This window comes from Pinus tabuliformis, chromosome 7 (genome assembly GCF_031772625.1).
Source record: "Pinus tabuliformis cultivar Carrire ecotype Pingquan chromosome 7, CPIR1, whole genome shotgun sequence".
Taxonomy (NCBI): domain Eukaryota; kingdom Viridiplantae; phylum Streptophyta; class Pinopsida; order Pinales; family Pinaceae; genus Pinus; species Pinus tabuliformis.
Window position 1 is genome coordinate 570,754,082 of NC_142293.1, and position 20,645 is coordinate 570,774,726.

The following is a 20,645-nucleotide window of genomic DNA, read 5'->3' on the forward strand; positions in this document are numbered from 1 at the left end:
GAGTGTGGAGAATCAGTCTTAGGTATGAGGGCAACAAAGGTAGAGTTAAATGAATCAATAATCCTTCCTTATTGTTTGCAATCCTCAACCACCTTTAAGGCATCCACCCTTAAGATCTCATATAGCATAGAGGAGAATTCAACCAACCAACCACCTAGCCCATAGATTTTCTCTTTCTAGAAACTATGGATAACATTTTATAATTCATCCTTAGACACTAGATTCATTAAGCACCAATTATTTTATTTATCCATATACCCAAGGAATGATCGAGGCAATGAGATAACTTCAGTAATGGTTACTTTAGAAGGAGCCTTATACAAATTTTTGAAGTTCTTTTTTCCCATCCTTGCAAGATCTTCAAATGTTGTAGCTCTACCATCCTCTGGATCATCTAAATCCCATATAGTATTTTGAGCTCGACAGCATTTTTGCAAACTACGAAAAAATTAAATTATTTTCATCTCCATTTTTCAACCAAATAACTCCTTTTACTCCATATCTCCTCCTTATTAGACAATATTTTCTTCCTGGCAGTCTCTAGATAGATGATTCTTTCTTTGATTCCTCTGGCAAGTATCCTGATGCAGGAGCATTCATCCAAGGAAAATCATTGTAAATAGTAGACATAGGGGGTCATGCATTTTAGGAAATAGTTTTCCTAAGTCTCAAGTCAATGTAAAAATGTAGGCTTTTAAGTGATTTAATTAGATAATGGGAGAATATGTAAATGCTCTCAAAATAAATAAATGAGAACATGAGTGGTAGAAGTCAAATCCAACTCTCTAGGAGCAAGAAAGAGACTTTAGGAATTAATTAGAGTAGATATGGACCATTGAGCTGATAAGGAGACTTTTTTTCTTTAAAAACAGAGGGAAAAGATGGAATGGATAAAGTCTTCCACATATGTATACATGTAGCAAGATTTAGGGCTTTATTTGAGTGATTTAAGGAAAGCATGAGATCAGTAATCCAATCCAAGTGTCCATATAAGCATATGTAAGCATACGAGTAGGGAAGAGGCCACCAATAGTAGAATCTGGCCTGTGTATGTGTGTGAGCGAGACCGAAGTGTCTCGAATGTAATCTCTGTCTTTTACATTAATATATATTCAGAGTTTATTTCTGACTGAGTCAGAGTATTGAAGAATGTTTTCATGAATGAATTACTTAAATTGTAGGCTCTGTTGCAGGAGATTCTAGGAAAAATGTAACATGATTCAAAAGAATCAAAAAGGGGTCTTTGAATCCAATTAAGGAAGCGAAGAGAAGCTCTAGAGAGATAACAGAGTGAGGGAGTAAAGCTCAGAGAAGTTGAGCAACACAGCAGAAGAAAGAAGCCCTTGAAGAAACTAGAGGAAAACCATTGAAAACGCGGAAAAACCCAAGTAAGAGAGGCGAGCGAGAAATAGAGGTTTGACACTTAGTAGTCATTCGATCATTAAGATCAACGGCCAAGATTAAGTCACAACGACGGGAGTCCCTCCTAAGTTTGAGCCTTGGAAGTTTGCAAAGAGCAAGCAGCGAATAATCGTTAACCATTGGATCGTGGCCAGATCAATGGTCACGATTAAATTGCATATCGGCAATTGGAGGCGCCAAGGGTCAGCAGTTAGGAATGTTGCAATATCGCCGATAGCGATAAGCGCTAATCGGTGATTGGAAGTTCGGGAGGTCGGGCTATCGGAGAGCGTGAAGGCAACGTAGAGGAGGTAGACCCAACGAGGATATGAACGCGAATATATGGAATTTGAAATCTGGCATAATGGTAAGGAGCAGGAATTCCTTTGTATTCCCAAATAATTAATATTCTGATAGTTTATAAGGTGTGGGCTTTTTAACGTGAAAACATGTGTTAAACGATCTGATAGTGGAATATCGGAGTCAGAGGGATGATGGCTCATATGTATATGACCATTGGATATTGCAATTGCGATAGAGGTTTTAACCTCGGGTTCTATGCGATAGTCGTACGAAAGGCGGAGGAATGCATGTTTGGGGTATTTCTCCTTTATAAATGTATTTATAAGGGAATTGCGTGGTTAAAGGGTTGTAAAGTCCCGAAAGGAAGATTTGAGACAACCTGTAATAAAAGAAGGCTTATGAGGGTAGATTGAGTCCCAAGAGGAAGTATTGGTGGGGTGATTGAAGTTCCGTTACAAAGGAACTGTGTAAGAGGGCCACTTGACCATTTATGGTCTGAAGGTTTGACTCCTTCGTTGAGTTGAATATCCTGGGATAGGTGTAGATGCATTATTGAGAAATGCATATTGTGGGTATGTGCGGGTGGATTTACCCTGCATCATATCCCCCTCGTAAAGTGCTTCCAAACACCCCAATTTTTTCTATACCTCTTTAAGCACTTCCTCCTCCCTTTTTACTTTAAGGGAAGACCACTCAACCATGGCCTTTTTCACCCTTTTTAGGTTTCCCATGAATTGAACTGCTATAGAACCCTCCCTATTGGTGTTGTAAGGTATCCAGTTTTCTACAGCAAAGTTATGAAAAGATTCATCATTTAACCATGCTACATTGAATTTGAAAGGACTTCCTAGTTCATTAAGTCCCCTTTCCACCTTGAGGTAAATATGATGGTGGTCAAATTCATCCCCCACCCCAACCCACTAACAAAAGAGAGGGATGATTTCCAATAAAGAGTCAACCATCAGGAACCGATCAATTAACATGGCTATCATTGATTAACTAGTTCACTCATTTCTCTAGGTGGGATTATACTTATTAAATTCCACATCACACAATTTTTTATTCTCCAGAAGATGATTGAAATAGTCAAATAAGGGGTCATTTTGAGGATGAGAGCCCCAAATTTTAGATCCCCAAAAAAGAAATTCAAGCCCCCCTAACCACTAAATTATCAGCGTGCATATAAGAGTGAGCCATCACCCTATCCCAAAAGGTATTCCTATCTAGGCACGGCCCATAAATATTTACCATTTTTAGCTCTATTCCTAGTTCACAAGAAAAAATATCAGCTCCAGCACCAAATTTGATCCCCAAGAGCCTAGAATCTTGATAGATTTTTTATTAAGTTTGAGAGCTAGGCCCCCAATCTTCCTTTTGTGTAAGCCACAAAAATCCATTATAGTAAAAAAGACTCTAGCACCCTAACAATCAAATCCCCTTTCCCCAAAGTTTTTTGTAGAAAAGTAATATCAACAAATGCATATTGACCTAATCTCCATAGTGTAGGTTTTAACTCTGTACATAAATTACCTACAAACAAATTCCTAAAATTAGAAAATATACAATGGTGAGAACAAAAAATATAGATAGAGATTTTTCTACTGGAACCCCAAACTGAGAAAACCAGATTGTTTTTTTCATTATATTCTTGTCAACGTTATAATACATACATTATATACAAGCTGAAACATTCATAAACCCTTATCCATTAACCCTAGATTAAAACATAATCATGATTTCCTTGAATGGATCTACAAAATACCATGGGCAAAACCATCATACTCAAAACCGTGCACAAAAACCATATACAAAACAATGAGTGAGTATGAAAATTCTTCCACCTATCGACCCCAATAAAGATCCTAACTTATTTCCTATAAGCTTAAACACGTCCAAAACTGTGGTGGCAATCTGTGGTGGCAATCGAAGAAGCCTTTGCCATATACACAAGCATAGCCCATTTTTTCTATATTGGAATCGAAAAGAAGGTTCCATCTTTTCATAAAGACTGAAGAGGAATCAATGCACCATGTTTTTCCCAAAACCCAACAACCCCACACAGGGAAACTATCAATAATATTTATTTTAAAAATATATATATAATCTACGAAAAAATACCAATGTTTATATTTAATTTTAAAACTTTAACCGTATAATCTTCCTTATTACATCCAAAACTAGCGTTTTATATAAAACTCATAATCATTTTTTATTCATAATGGTAACGGTGTCTTCATGAATGAATGGACTCCATTATCTTCATTAGTTTATCCAGGACTAGGTTTACTGTATTAATATTAAACTGATGGCCAATTTTTGTTCGTGAGTTGACTCTATAATGTTATTTAGAACATAGTCATATTTCAAATTTGTAAAGACTATAAGTGATGACCTAAACTACAAGATATCGACATAAGCTCCGAACACAGATATTCAATGTTGAGAGTGATCACAAACTTGTAAATCCTTCCTTCTTCTTTTAAGTTGTCCTGGCCTATTAGCAGGAACCTATGACGTAAGTGTCAAAATCTCACCAGCTGCATCGCATGTAGCCTCAGTTGATGCAATTTAAGTTCTTGAACGGTGGCCACTGTTGAAGTTCGTGCGTGTTCTGGGGCTTTATACAATGAAACCCACCAGTGCTCGGTCTCGCATTCGATATGGAAGGGCAGGGCGAATTCGGAGTTAAGGAAAACAAGACAAAATAAGAAGAGTGATAAAAAGAATTTACTCCTCGTTGCTATTTGCTGCCCTCCGTGGAGCAGTCCCAAAACGGCAGGTATTAATATCACTAATATTTTCCTTTTTCAAGTACTTAAATATCTATAATCGTTCTCCATCACCGATTTTGTTGACGAATGTTTTTCTAAGATATTTGTTGTACTAATTAGTATTTGTTCCATTCGTTGGTTCACTATATATATATATGATGAATCATATTGGTTGATTAGAAATGTAACAATATGAAAATATCTTAACCTAACCTAAATCATATCACTCAAGTCTTAACTCTGAAATTTCAAACTTGTTTAATTTTTGATCGACAGATAGATCAGAACTGCTCTTGGCCTGTTTCTTCTGGAAAACAATCAGACTGTTTTAGAAGTTCCCAAATTAAAACCGATAGAGTTGAAACTCATCTGAGGAAACTTGTGGATAATATGGATCCATCTAGACAAACCCTTTCTGAATTCAATCCCAGTGTCACCATAGGAGCAACGGGAGTTCATTATTTGATTAGAATCTTCACCTACAAAAATTTTACTCCCCTGTCTGTATATCTTTCAAAGCTTGAGGTGGAAGGAATGGAGGTTGTTAACTTTACCATGTTCACCGGTGGAAATAAGGTGTTCTATGCTATAATAATGCAGGTGAGCATTTCCATATACCATTTCTATAATTACCATTATCGCATTCATTTGTATTAATTTCCTTATAACTTGTCTTCAGCTGTTCATCCTCTCAACAATTAGAATTTTGTTTTGTTGTATGGTGTTGATGTTCTCAGGCTTCAATGAGATCCCAGTTGGAAATAGATCTATTGCGCGACCAACTTTACTGTTTAGCTTCTACCAAATTGGACAGAACAGTAAGGTGGAATGACGAAAACCAGAAAGAGTAGCTTCCTGCTTTCTGATCAAAGCGAATTTCTGTTAAAACGTTTAGTATAATATATTCACAAATTAGAGTTGATGTTTGCAGTATCACATGCCATCATCTCATGATGTTTATGGCAATTCAATGTACAAATTAATATTGGAACTACAAATAGACAGTGCAAACAAAAATGGCATATTAAGGTCATGTTCTAAAATCTCTGATGCAAGAAGCCTGTTAAAGCTTCATCCAAGAGACATTAATTTCTTGATAATGGTTGCAATACCGAAACAAGAGTCTATGTATTAATTTCGAATTGAAACAACAGAAAATGTACTTTTTGAATGGCCATGTTTACAATCCATAACACATATGTTCTCTTATATATATAGACACAAAACTGTATGTCAAACAACTACTTCTGAAATATAGATTAGAACAATATATGTGTGCAGATACTTTTTCATTCCTGTGTGAAAAGTGTACTGTGATATTATTCACATGGTTGTTGAAACATACAAATTTTGATGTAAGTGAATAAATTAATTAAATATAAATTATTTTAGCTATGAAAATTAAGTGGTTGGTAAACCAAATAAACGTCCATCAATCTGTAATAGGTGCCTTATGCATTTTTGATTATATAAAATTAGAAAAAATATAAATTTGTTTTAAATTATTGTGGAGTGGGAGTTGGTCCAGACGTTTTGGAATATCTCCATATTTATGAAGTCTTGCACAGACCATGACTATGTTTTACTAGTAATATTTGTGATTTAAAAAAAAAATATTAGTATCAAAAAATATTTTTTTGATGGAGTGACTATGTAAGTAAAGTTGGTGGGGAAAGGGGATAGCCACAATGTTTTGTGGCCGTCCCATGATCTCGCACTCTAGCGGAACCTAGTAATGAGCTTCTTAAAGACTCTCATTAAAGCATGCACCTTACACGGGAAGTTACCATAGTTTGGTGCCACCTTTGAGAAACTCCATTATATTTTGGTGGAAGGAAGCTTGAGTATATTTTGCTGGAATTTTACACTTGATGGTATTTCTCTCATGGGTGACCCTGGATGGCAAGGTTTCTTCTCCCACTTGGCATTCATTAACGAGCATTTAATAGGAGTTTCACCTTGGATATAAGTGTCAAGGTGGGAGCTCCTCCAAACTAGTTTATGGTGGAGAGTTTTCATGTTACTCCTAGACATGTTCTTGGGTTCATAGGTTTTTGGTTCTCCTTCATATTAGGCTCTCCAATACAACATTTGGTCCCTTTTCTCTAGTTTTGTTCAATGTCTTTCTAACTGGCACTAGTAGACTGCTAACCTAAAGGATAGGTAGAAAAATGTGGCACAATCGGGTTGTTTCAACAACCCATTCTATACTTAACATCTTAGATCATCAAATTTTAGTTTTCACGGTTGTATGTCTATAGTTCTGGAGGTGTTGCTCCATCATCTCAGTCCACGAACAACTGAGCCTATCCGTGGACTTCCACGAAAACCACCTTTGTTGCTAAGTGAATTGAGGGATCCTAGGTATGTAGTGATTCTCCTCCTTTTAGTTTTCATTCCTAACACTTTGTTTGTTCTAGTTGTGATCATTGTAGTTGTTATAGATATTTAGGTTGCTCCTGCTCCTCGTGATGTGCATTGGATCTCGATGCTGAGAATGTTGCCACATCATATCCTCAGGGTATCTCATTCACATCATAGTACTCTTCTCCTCCTGTTCTACAGCTATGCCCAAGAAAATGGATAGAAAGTGCTGGGATGTTTCCTACTATCATGAAAGAGGTCGCCCTAGAGCGTAGACTTGAGCTGAACACAACTATGCATTACATAGACCTCACCTACCAACAAATACCAGAGGAAACCAATCAAGTGGAAAACGAGCTATCCAATGAAAGACACACTCCTACAAATACATAGGTTCTTGTAGAATTGGTAGAGTAGGTTCGTCATGCAGGGCACACCAAAAGGCATTACAATCAATACATTTTCACCATGGACATCTACTGACATCTCAAGTATCTCCTAAGGAGGGTACTTGTAAAAAAGAATGAAATGAAGGAAGATATCATCTTGAATATGAATAAAATATAATGACATCTTATTGCAATGGACCAGATGCTCATGAGAAATGAGAAGAAAATGGGCATTCCACCTAACACTTGCTACTCCCCACGTAGTAACAAGAAGCCCATTCCCCTTGAAGCAACTATTCAGAGAAATAAGCATGAATGTTTGTTTGATCCTTTCTCTTTGGTTCTTGTATGTCTTATTTCTAGTTTTAAGGATGAGAAAGGCCACTTTGGCCAAAGAGTTAAAATATATGTTTTTCCACTTAGAACTTTAAAAATTCTCTTACCTTTTATCATTTTGAATCAATTGAATTTTTTTATCTGGTATGACTTTCTTAGTCGCACACCAACATAGATTTCATAGCTGATAAGCTTACTAAACTTCAACAACTATGAACGTATATCTTTGAATGTGAATAAAACATTTACCTCACCACAAAAACTTTATTTTAAATTATTATTATTATTATTTATGAAAAATATTAACATAGGAATTGAGCAAATATAATTTAAAAAAATATGTAACAAGAAGACATCATTGTGACATATGGTCTTAACGTACTTAGTGGGAAACCAGGTATTATTTACCATTCGTCAATATAGTAGCATGCAAAAGCTTTACGGAGTGCAAGTTCGACAAGGTCCGCAAAGATTCTATGAGGAGACCATTTACAAAAGGATCTAACAGTGATCATCTTACCATAGTAAATCATAAGAGTATACCTGTGTAGGATCCTGAGAACTAGATCTTGAAGGAGAATAGGACGTGTTAATACACCAAATGTGATTCTTTATCTGGGAAAATCGAAATTCCATCCTCTCCATATCAAATCACATGTTTTATCTACTCATGTTTCACATCAGCGAGGTGTGCAAAGATACTATATCAATCTTCTTGCCTCTCCATCAATATTTTGCTAATCAAGATGTTAATTTTCCAATACAAGAATAATGTCTAGAGATACTAGTTCTTTTGGACCCTGGTGTGACTAGGATCCATGATTGATTGCCCAAATTCCTCCAAAATTTCTGAGTCAAACATTGCATGTCGGGTTCTTGTTACCATTGCTTCTAAATTCTGCATCTCATTATGGATGTCTTTAGGGATGGTCAGATGGAAGGAGTCTATGACATCCTTATCATGTTGGTGGTGTCATCTTCAACCATGAAGGCCTTGACTACCACCCCTGCCTCTCTAGATCCTCATACACTTCCTCTGCATAATGGCTAGTTGGCACAGGTGTATCTCAATGAAAGTATAGAAATTGTCGTGAATTGAAGAACAACATGTAAAACACTACAATTCTCTCAGCTCAGGATTTGAGTTGGGAGATTTATAATTAATACCACAGTAATAAACATCCCATTTCAAGATAACCCTACAACAAAATAAAAAAAAAAAACATAATAAAAGAACTCTTGAATTTCCAATTCATAGTAAACTTGAGACCCCACAACCAGATTCTTTGTTCGATGACCGCATGTGAATTCTCACCGTTAAAACCACAAACAAAGCAATAAACCACTACAAAATTCTAGAATGACACCTACATGCTAGCTGAATAAAAGAGAGACCCTCTCTTGGGCCAAGAAACAAGCACACTAACACCATAATTGTCACCATTCCAATTGAAGCCCCCTAAAATGAGATAACTTATACTTTCAATAGACTTAGCGTACTATCATATAAGCCAAATGTTGAACCAAGACACATTCACAAATCTGTAAAACCTAGTAGAAATAGAACTACTAGTGGAGAAATACCAACCTACAATACTACAAGAAAATATGTCGGCAAAACGTTGACTGATATACTCATCCCCCAAAGTAAGACACTGATTATCAAAACCAATTATAGACAAACTACAAAGTTGGATGCCTTGGAAAAGGTAAGAGCAACGAAACAACATACCCTCACAAAGAGACCCCAAATAGACATCATGGGAATTTTTGAAGCATATTGAAACCCCCTCTTAGACTTAAAATCCAAACCAATTGAACCCCAGGTACCACCCTTCCAATAGTAAATCCCATCAATAAGTATATTTATATTGACAGAAATAGAAACTAAATCCCTCTGAACAAGTCTAGTTTTAACACATGACACAATTGTATAGCTAAAAATCTTTCCAAGGGTTAGAATTACCATGAAAAGAATGAGGTGTAACTTCTGATTGCATGGAATTTTGTTTGGACAATAAGTTGATTAAAATAAGAATACTTGTAGTCCCCGAGGAAAAGACCAAACTGGAAAACCTAGTTTTTCCCACGGATCGACGTCCTGCTTCCACAATTTATACCTTCCTGCTTGTTCATGTGGTTCTTTATCCAAAAAGAACTCTCCAACCAACCTACTTCTTCAAGGTTCAAGGGAAAAACAACTAGTCTACCAGTAGAGGCATGAGGCCAAGGAACTCCCAAACCGACAGTCCATAATAAGTTTCCCCACATCTATCGTCAGTAGAATTTAGCCTCCCAAGGAAGTTTCTAGATCACTTTAGTTTGCACGTGGTTGCATGAATGCAGGTGTCCAAGAAATCCCTTGAATTCAATTCTCAGCATATTGAAAATTGCTAGGGTGGTTGGCATAAATTCCTATACCACCACCATTGTCATGTCGCACCCCCATTGGGGAGTTCTAATCTTCATCTTGCATTTCACTTTGAATTATTTTAGCTTCCAAGATGGAAAATAAATATTTGAGTTTTTCCATCTATAAGGCCAGGAGCCACCCACTCTCAAGACTCCTCCCTTTGTGTGTGAAACTCTAATTGGTCAAGAAATCAGCTATCCAATTCCTAGTTATACTAGTGTTAGATAAGACCAGATAGTTAAATGATTGGAGCAGTCTAAAAATTATACGGACCAGGTTAATGTGTATCCAACTATTTGTGAGTTTTTAAATTGGAGTTCCTTAGATCAATGTTTGGGTAGTGCATATGGTTAGATGCGATTTGTAAACTATTATGGATATTCCACTGGATAGTTCATCATAACACATATGATAATAATATATTAAAATATTGAAATTTTACAATATTACAATTTATTAGACTTTAAGATCTGTGGATTTAAGTGTAATTATTGCATGCATGCGAATATAAATTACACAGAAAAGTAGAGAAAAAAATAATAATCTCACACACACATAAGACACAACATATGCTCTCTGGAATACCCTTATGGGAGAAAACCCAATTGGAAGGTGAGGTCCCTTCACTCTCTTTCTCTGTTTAGAAATATCGCTGTAGGTACAAAGAAGTAATGCTTGTGGCCTGTGAGATGCTACAATGCACAAATCCTCTTGGCGTGCTCTACCTTCTATCTCCCTTCGCTATCTTTGCGCAACTATGGAACAAAATGCTCTCGAAAGAATAGAATGCCTCTTCCTCCGAGTGACCTAGTTATAACACAACTCAATAGCCGACTAGTGGTTAATTTTGACTACATCAACTCTTCACTAGAGTTACAATATAGAATCTTCTAGAGTCTTTTACATAAAAAACATGTGGCTAGCCCCTTTTCCATGAAATATGGTGGTTTACGTGACACCCTCCCGAACTATAGGTTTGAAAACAGGAAGGTCAACTTTTGAGTGGCATAACTTTTGCATACAGGCTCTGATTGACATACTTCTTGTGTTGTTGGGAGGGTCTCTATGTGTAGAATATCATGAAAAGGTATATCACCAAAGAGGAAAAGTTTTACCCCCCCAAAACTTTATTTGATGGATCAAAACGCTCCCGGAAGGTTTCAGACCCCATTTTTCCAAACTGGGTCCCACCAATAAAAAATGGTCCCATGAGGTGATTCCTCGACTTTTTCAACTCTAAATGCATCGAGATGGATGAATAACAATATAATGATCAAATTCATATCATACCTCCCCATTTTGGGAGGCTTTGATCCCCAAAAGCTTTTACTGAATAAGGTGAGGACGTTTTTCCTCCACCTTCTTTATTGTGTACCTTTTAGCTTTGACTAGAAGTTGTCCTTTTGACCCAATCTGCCAAAGGTCATGTTATCCCTGTCTTGTAGTTCTAGACCTCTTATTCAAAACTATATCTTCTCTCAACTCAGCCTAAGCGTCTGGTGCCAAATCCTCCACATAAGGTAGGATATGTTCCCCTTCCTAATCTAACATGGAAAGCTCATAAAGTTTCAAATTCTCTACATTCACAACTGAGTAAATATGCATATATGGTGGTAAACTAAGTGAATAGGCATATCACCCACCTTTTCTAGTATCTCAAAGGGACAATACCTTACCAGGCCCCTCGAGCCTCTCCTTGTTTAATTGTAGCCATACTCTATCTCCCACCTTGAATGATTTATCTGTTCTGGGTTGATCATGCTTGGACTTATACTTCTCCTACAACTTTTGCATTGTTTCTTGTACCTATAGATGGATATGTCTGATCTTCTCTATAAAATTTTCAGCCCTCAAAGCATCTCTTGTAGGATCTTCCCTTGCTCTTCCTTGTTACCCATATGCAATATCCAAAGGTGAAGGTGGCAAATATCGAAAACAAGTCTCAAAAGCCAATTTTCTTGTAGAAGTTTGGACTGCTTTGTTACAAGAATGTTGTATATATACTAGATTTTCATCCTAGGTCTTCAGATGCTTATGGTTGTATCCCCTCAGAAGTTGCACCAAACTCTTCTTGGCTACTTTTGTCTATCCATCTATCTGTGGATGGAATGATGTAGATCTCTTAAACTTTGTGTCCATCTTCTCCCACAATGTAATCCAAAATACACTGATAAATCTTGTGTTCTTGTCTAAAATGATGCTCCTTGATATCCCAAAGTGCACCTAGACCTGTCCAAAAAACAAGTTTGTTGCTTCTTATCGACTGATGGTCTTTTTACAAGGCATCAGAACACACATCTTGTTGAACCTGTCAACTTCCACAAAAAGGTAGTCATGTCCCTTCCTAGTTTTTAGTAAACGTCCAATAAAGTCCATGGAAATACTTTCCCAAGGATGATTAGGTACAGATAAGGGATCATACATACCTTGTTTCCTGTTGCTAGGCTTGCTAGTGCAAAAAAGCATGCATCCTCTTATGAACCTAGCTACGTTCTCTTGCATCTTGGGCTAATACACATACCTATGCAAGTTAGCCACTGTATTCCCTACACCAAAGTTCTTTGCAACCTTGGAGGTTTGAGCCTCTCTAATCAACTACAAATGCTCACCTTTAGGAACACATAGCTTATTGAACCTGTAGAGTAACCCATCTTGGAGATGGTAGTCAATGGTGTTGTCCCCATCATGCACATGATTCTGACTCTACAACTGCTGCTACACCTCCTTGAAGTCCTCATCTTTTAGATATTCCTCTCTATATGCATCGTCGTTGAATGGCTCCATCTGCATAAGAGTCCCCAAAGTTGTAATCATTGATGTGGGTTGCCTTGAAAGAATATAGGCTAAATTGTTTGTGTTTCCCTTCGTATATTTGATCACCAAATGAAACTACTGCAAAAACCCCATCCACTTGTAATTTCTGGTTCGTTGTAGCTTACTCTCAGCCTGCAAGTACGGTAACGTCTGGTGATCTATGTGGATTATTGTCTCGTTTCCCATTAGATAGTGCGTCCAATTCTTCATAGCTTCCACCATGACATAAAGCTCCTTATCGTAGGTAGGGTAGTGAAGAAATTACACATGAAATACTTCAGAATGGTAGAAAATGTGCCTTCATCCTTGCATAAAGACAACTCCCATCACATACCCATTCACGACTGTCTCCAGTTCAAAGGGTCATTGCAAGTTTGGTAATTCCAGAACTACTGCTTGACTTATCTTCTTCTTTAGCTCCTCAAAAGCCTTCTGCTGACCTTTTCCCGACTGGAAACTCTTGCCACTTTCTATTATGGCATGGAGAAGTGCTACTACCGCTGAGAATGAGGCTATGAATTTCCTTAGGTATTTTGCTGGCCCAATGAAACTCCTAACCTCATAAACATTAGTAGTTACCAACCATTTCATGATGGCCTCCCTTTTGGAAGGATATATCTTCAAATCTTCTCTACCAATCACATATCCCAGATACACCAATGACTACTGCACAAACTTACACTTCTTGAGATTTTCTAGAAGTTGTGTTTATTCAATGTTTCTAGCCCCTGCGTCAAACGTGAAAGATGCTCCTCCAAGGTAGCACTATATAGTAGTATATCATCCAAATAGACAATAACAAATGAATATATAAAATGGTGTGGTATATCATTCATTAATATCATAAATTTAGTTGGTGCATTACATAGGCCAAATGGCATAACTAACCACTGATACAAACCTTGAATAGTTTTGAAGGCGGTCATCCATTTATCTTCTTCTTTGACTCAAACCTGGTGATATCCAGAATTCAAGTCCAGCTCGGTGAAATACTTTTCTTACTGCAATTGATCTAGATGATCATCTATCCTAGACATGGGGTATTTGTTCTTGAGCGTGATTTTATTCAACACCCTGTAATCTATACACATCCGGCAAGTCCCAACCTTCTTTTGCACAATGATGATGGCTGACCCACATTGTGATGTACTCGGTTGAATGAAACCCTATTCCAGTAGCTGCTGCAACTTTTTCTTCAACTCACTTGCCCCTATAATAGACTGTGTGTACAACCCAATATTTGGCATTAGGGAGTCTAGCAATAACTGGATCTCGTGCTCCACTGCTCTCTTATGTGGAAACCCTTTAGGTTCTCTGAACACATCCTTTTATGCCTATAACAACTCCTCCAATTGTTGTTTTTTTCTTAGTACATCCATCCAAAGATTCCTTTCCCCTTATTGGCTCCTCTTGAGACTGGATTTCTCTTCAACAATAAAACATACTTCTTGTTGTAACTGATCAATTTCTTGGCCTAGTTGGCACTTATCAGTGAAATTTTCGACTTGCCTTTATGCGCGTTGATGATGACCTATTTTCCATCCTTGATGAGTCAGTATTGGTTAGCTCTCCTCATGAATATTGCATCACACATGTACATGTATGGACTCCCAAACAAAACTCCACATACATCAAGGGGAACCACATCTAGGTCTACTTCAACAATAAAATCAACACTGATAGAAAATCTAATTTTTCATTGTTTTGTTACCTTCAGCTCTGCATCCTTATTTACCCATCCCATTGGTTATTGGTTTGGATGATCACAAACTTCCAGACCCAAGTTCTTGATTAGTTGTGTTGGATTGAGATTCGCCTGCAATCCCGAGTCAAACAAAGAATAAATCTTTATCTTCTTGATCTGTATCTTTATATGGAAGAGTTTGGCCATTTCTTTCTCTTCCTATTGCTTAAGTCTACTCATATTCACCTACTTCTACATTAATGTATGGATGATCTTCTCATCCACATCTGAGCTTCTTTCAATTTTGTTGCTCGAATCAGTTGCTATGAGATTCTTCTTATTATTATATTTCTTCTTGTTCTTCAGTTTTAGCTCTAGATGCAACTTCCAACACCTCTCCTCCATATGGCCATCAATGTTAGAGTGGTTGCAAGGATCTTTGCATTGGTGTGTTGTGGCTTCCATAATTTTATATGTTCCCCCTTTTTTCTTCTTCTTTCCCTCCTTAGAAGCTTCATGTTGCTCTTGCTTCGATCCACTTGATTGCACTCTTTTCAGGCCTAATTTCTCTAGGTATTGTACCTTTATACAAGCCTGGTCCACTGATTTGGACTTGAACAACATCACTTTCTCACGCAGAGGGTAATGCAGACCCCCCAAATACTTAATGAGTACATTTGGGTTCATTGGAGAGATACCCAACATTATAGCCATCTTTCTGAATTATGTGGTGTACTCCTGCATGCTTTGGCCCAACTTTTGCCTAAAGTAATTCCACTGGATATGTTGGTCGTCCATTACACAATGGGATAAAACTATGACTTAATGAGGGTTTTGAAATCCTCCCACCTAGTCACTGGAGGTTCTCCCTCTAACCTCAGGGTTTCTGTGTGGATCTCTCACCAAGTCAGTGCATGACCCTCTAATTTCAGCCACGCGAATGAGATCTTTTTCCCTTCCTTGATCTGATAAATGGTGAAATAACTGTCTAGTTGTTGCAACCAGCGGTTTAGATTCATATCATTGATATTGTTGTGGTATCGCTTCATATCGACCTTTTCTTCTATTTTGAATAGGGATTGATTCACGACACTCAAACTAGGTTTATGTTTTCCTGGTTCTCTCTTCGGTTAGTTCTTTGTGTCTTATTCATATCCCAATCCCCCCTCTGATTTGTCATCTGCATTCTAACCCCCATCTTCTCCAAATATCCCCAGCTTATTGCTTAGGGCTACCGTGAGGAGGTTTACTTGCAGTTTATATCCCCGACTTCTTGTTCGAGTAGCAAAAACCTCGCCTTTGTAGGATCACGAGGTTCGTTTACAAATTCATCACCCATGATTAGGGTTTTAAAATTTTCGGCCGCACCGATATTGATCCCTACAATATCCACAAAATACGGAAAGAAACCCTCTCTCATACCAAAATGATTTGTAAACTGCCGTGGATATTCCACTAGACAGTTCATCGTAACATATATGATAATAATATATTAAAATACTAAAATTTTACATTATTATAGTTTATTAAACTTTAATATCTACATATTTAACTGTGATTAGTGTATGCATGCAAATATAGTTACGCAGAAAAGTAGAGAACGACAAAATAAGCTCACACACATATAAGACACAAGATATGCTCTTTGGGAAACCCTTTCGGGAGAAACGCCAGCTGGAATGTGAGGTTGCTTCGCTCTCTTTCTTTATTTGGAAATATGGATGTAGGTCCAAAGAAGTAATTTCTAGGGCCCATGGGCTGCTACAATGCACAAATCCTCTCTACGTTCTCTACCTCCTATCTCTCCTGGCTATCTTTTCTAAACTATGGAACAAAACTATCTCAAAATAATGGAATGCCTCTTCCTCCTAGTGGCCCTATTATAACACGCCTCGATATCCTGCTAGTGGTTAATTTTGACTACATCAACTCTTAACTAGAGTTACAATATAAACTCTTATAGAGTCTTTAACATCACAAACACATGGCTAGCCCCTTTTTCATGAATAATGAGGACTGACGTGACATCCTCCCGAACTGTAGGTGTGAAAATAGGAAGGTTAACTTTTGAGTGGCATAACCTTTTCATATGGACTTTGATTGCTGCGTTTCTTGCACCCTTGGAAAGCGGTAACTTATTTCCCCAAAAAATGTCGTTTGATGCCTCGAAATTATCTCGGAAGGTTTCTAATCCAAAATGGGGACCTAAAGGCTTCTTGTCAGCTTACAAGAACCTCTCCCATTCCAAATCTTAAACAATTTCCAAGATCTATGCTTATGATTGATAATTTGCGGAATTAAAATAACTTGAAATAGGTGTATGCTTGTGTTTGCCTTTAACTGCTTAATTGCCTTAAGTTTATTTGCTTAAACTGATAAGTAAACACACATAACAGTAAATGCAGCAAAATAAACAAACCAGAAAGACAACAAGTTTAATTAGGAGTTCACCCTGATATCTTGGGCTACGTCTCCATGAGCTCTAGTCAACTCAACTAGACTCTTTGGGATTATGGTAAACTCCTTTTACAAGTTCCTGTTATGAAACCAACTCACAAAAAGATAGAAAAGATAGATTAACACCTTAGAATTTAGCCTCTTCGAGTGGGAAACTTCCTTTACATTACACAAGTGAACAATTCTTCGATGATACAAATGAAAATACCTCCGTTCTATATATAGGAGTCTAAGGGCTCATAATATAATTAGAGCCGGCATAAAAATAATAATGTAAGGGCATAATAATAACAATAGTGGGCTTCTATGGGGCACAATAGTAACAATATGGGGACTACATGGGTACAACAATATAATAAGGGGGTTGTACTAATAACAATAAGGGGTTACACTAGTAGTATAGGGGCCTAACATGCCCCTCTCCTTCAAAAAGTGTTGTCCTCAATCCTTGAGTAGTTTTTGATGCTTCTTTATAAAAATTTTGTCCCCCCATGTGGAATCTTCACCAGGTAAGTTCTTTCACTTGATGAGATACTCTAAATTGATCGATTTCCTAGCTATCAGGTTCTTTTTTCCGTGATTGCTCCAGGTTCCAATATGAATTTTCCTTCAAGTTCTGGCAATATTGTTTGAATTGGGATATTCTGCAACTTTTGAATGAGTGGCCACACTACTTTGTCCTTCTTCCATTCATCCCTTGCTTCATTTATCCAATTTGGTTGGATAGTAGAAATAGCACAAAATAATGCTTCCACATCCTCATCCTTTCTTGAGAGTGCATCTGCAACAAAGAAAATCTTCCCTTTTCTGTAGTTGATGTCAAAGTCATAACCCAACATATTTGTGACCCATTTTTTATGTTCTTCTAATGATAATATTTGTTCTAAAATGCATTTAAGACTATCATGATCCATTTTTACCTTGAAGTGTCTTCCCATTGGGTAAGGTCATCATTTCTTAAGTGCATGTAGTATTGCCAACATTTCCTTCTCATAAATAGCTTGCTTGAGATGTAACCGTAAAAATACCCAATCAGGAGTTTGGGGAGTGGTAATTTCTATCTTGAGAGTTTGAGGAGTGGTAATTTCTTCCAATGCTTTACAAGATATGGACAGATTCATTTCTTGATGCTCAATGTGATCTTTCACTTCTTGAACATTTTTCTTCTTGATATGTCCTTCTATCTTGATAGTTTGAGGAGTAGTAATTCCGGCCAATGCATTACAAGATATGGTTGGATTCATTTCTTCTTTCTCGATGTGATCTTTCACTTCTTGAACCTTTTTCTTCTTGATATGTCCTTCTATCTTGAGAGTTTGAGTGGTAATTCTTGCCAATGCTTTACAATATATGGTCAGATTCATTTCTTCCTTCTCCGAGGTTGGGTCTTGGTGTATATCCTCTTCTTTTGATGTTTCTTGATCCTTTTCTTCCTCCTCTTCATACTCTATGTAAAATAATTTATTCTTAGCACACATATGACCTTTAGTGCATTTTCTATCATAATTGTAACAAAGCCCTTTTTCTCTTTTTTTCTTCCAATTGTTGTGGTGTAAGCCTTGTAGGTTGTGAAATGGTAGGAGAAGAAACACTTCCATAATTATAGTCATGAGTGCTGGGATTCCTTGTTTTCATAATTTCGTTTTCAATTTTTCTTGCCAACTAGAATGCCTCCTCCAATGAATCAGGTTCCCAAAAACGAACCTCATGTTGAACATTATCCTTTAAAGTCCTTATGAAGACATCAATCCTTTTCTTCTCTTGAATATAATTTACCCTTTTATTCAATTTTTGAAAGTCTTCAATGTGCTCTTCCATTGAACCCTTTTGTTTGAGATTTATCAATTGGCGAAAGAAGGAGTTTCTCTTTGTATCCTCATAATGTGCTATCATTTCCTCTATGAAAATTGGCCATGTGACAAGTGGTTTATGAGAAAAAAGCCCTTTATACCATAAAAATTGATTCGGTTCTAAATAATTAGATGCAATACATACCTTTTGTAAAAGTGGTACACTATGTAGATCAAAATATTTATGCATCTGCAGTATCCAATTTACCGGATCCTTGCCATCAAACTTCCTCATCTCACTTTTTCTTGATTTTAGCAGCTCAATCTTGAAATGACTGTAACTCTCTAATTTCAGATCTTCCAGTTCTGAAATCGCGAACTATAGTAGCCCTTTGTGTCCTCTTTCCAATGCCACCAGTCTGATCCAAATTGGATTCTCCAAGGAAGAGTTATGCCAAATCTCCCACGGTGACCCGATTATAGACTAGTTTAGTAGAGTGAACTTGTACGACGTGCCACTTGTCCTTGTTTTGACCTTTGGCTCTGAAAAATATATACAAGAAACTACAGTCCATCCTATTTCTGTAAATTCTTACGAAATTTCAATCTGATGGTCAAAACAAATGTTATGACTATTTTCCCTAGGTCACCGGTTTGGAATGTAATTTAGGAGTCTGCAAAGAGACCAACTTCCTCGGATCATATCTCCGCAAATATTTCACAAAAAGGTTTGAAATTCAGACCTAAGGTTTAGCATGATTTCATCTCAAATGGGTTTTTCTTCGCTTCTGAAACGTCGCAGAAAAAATATTATAGTGAAAATGCCACGATGACCTATTTGGAGTAGTGAAACCCTAGAATCCAAAGCTCTGATACCAAATGTTATTGAACCAGCTCACAAAAAGATAGAAAATATAGATCAACACCTTAGAATTCAGCCTCTTCGAGGGGGAAACCTCCTTTACATTACGCAAAGTGAACAATTCTTCGATGATACAAATGAAAATACCTCCTTTCTATATATAGGAGTCTAAGGGGTCATAATATAATCAGAGCCAACATAACAATAATAATGTAAGGGCATAATAAAAACAATAGTGGGCTTCTATGGGGCACAATAGTAACAATATGGGGACTACATGGGTACAACAATGTAATAAGGGGGTTGTACTAATAACAATAAGGGGTTACACTAGTAGCATAGGGGCCTAACAGTTCCACACTCAACTCCATTGGTTTACAACTAAACCTATGGGTTTAGAATACCATATTATCTCGCTGGCTATCCATACTCTGCAGAAAGATCTAGGCTTATCTGGACTAGATTCCTTCAATCAGTGCTCCGGGCTATCTTGAGCTCCTGGCTTGCACCAACTACCTCAAAATTATTTTACTGTCTCTAGAATTCCTTCTTCTCTCTTCAACACACATCAGACACCAGCAACAACTTGATCATTTGATCTCTTTACTACTCTGAAACTTCATTACAGCCTCATGGTTCTTAGAAGTATGTTTTGAGCTCTCTGGCTCTGCGACTCTACCTCCAACCTCTGGTGGCTTTGCCTCTATCAAGCCTCCAACCTCTGGTGGCTCTCTGCGAATCCTCAACTCTACGACTCTCTGGCTTTGCAACTCTGCTGCACTCAAGCTCTCTGGATCTGCAACTCTACGGTGCTCAACTCTCTGAGGAATCACCCCTTTGCCATCGCCCTCAACCTTTGGTGGCTTCTCTGGATTTCTTTGGAACTATGGCTCTACGGCTCTGTGGCTCTCAGCTCTCTGGCTCTTTGCCCAACTGTGAGATCCCTGAAGGGAGACTTGCTTCTTCGCTTGGCTCTCTGACCTTTTAAGAATCCTTTGACTCTGCAGCTTCCCTGTCTATTCCAATCTGTGCAATTATTCCTCTGCGGCTCTACGGCTTCT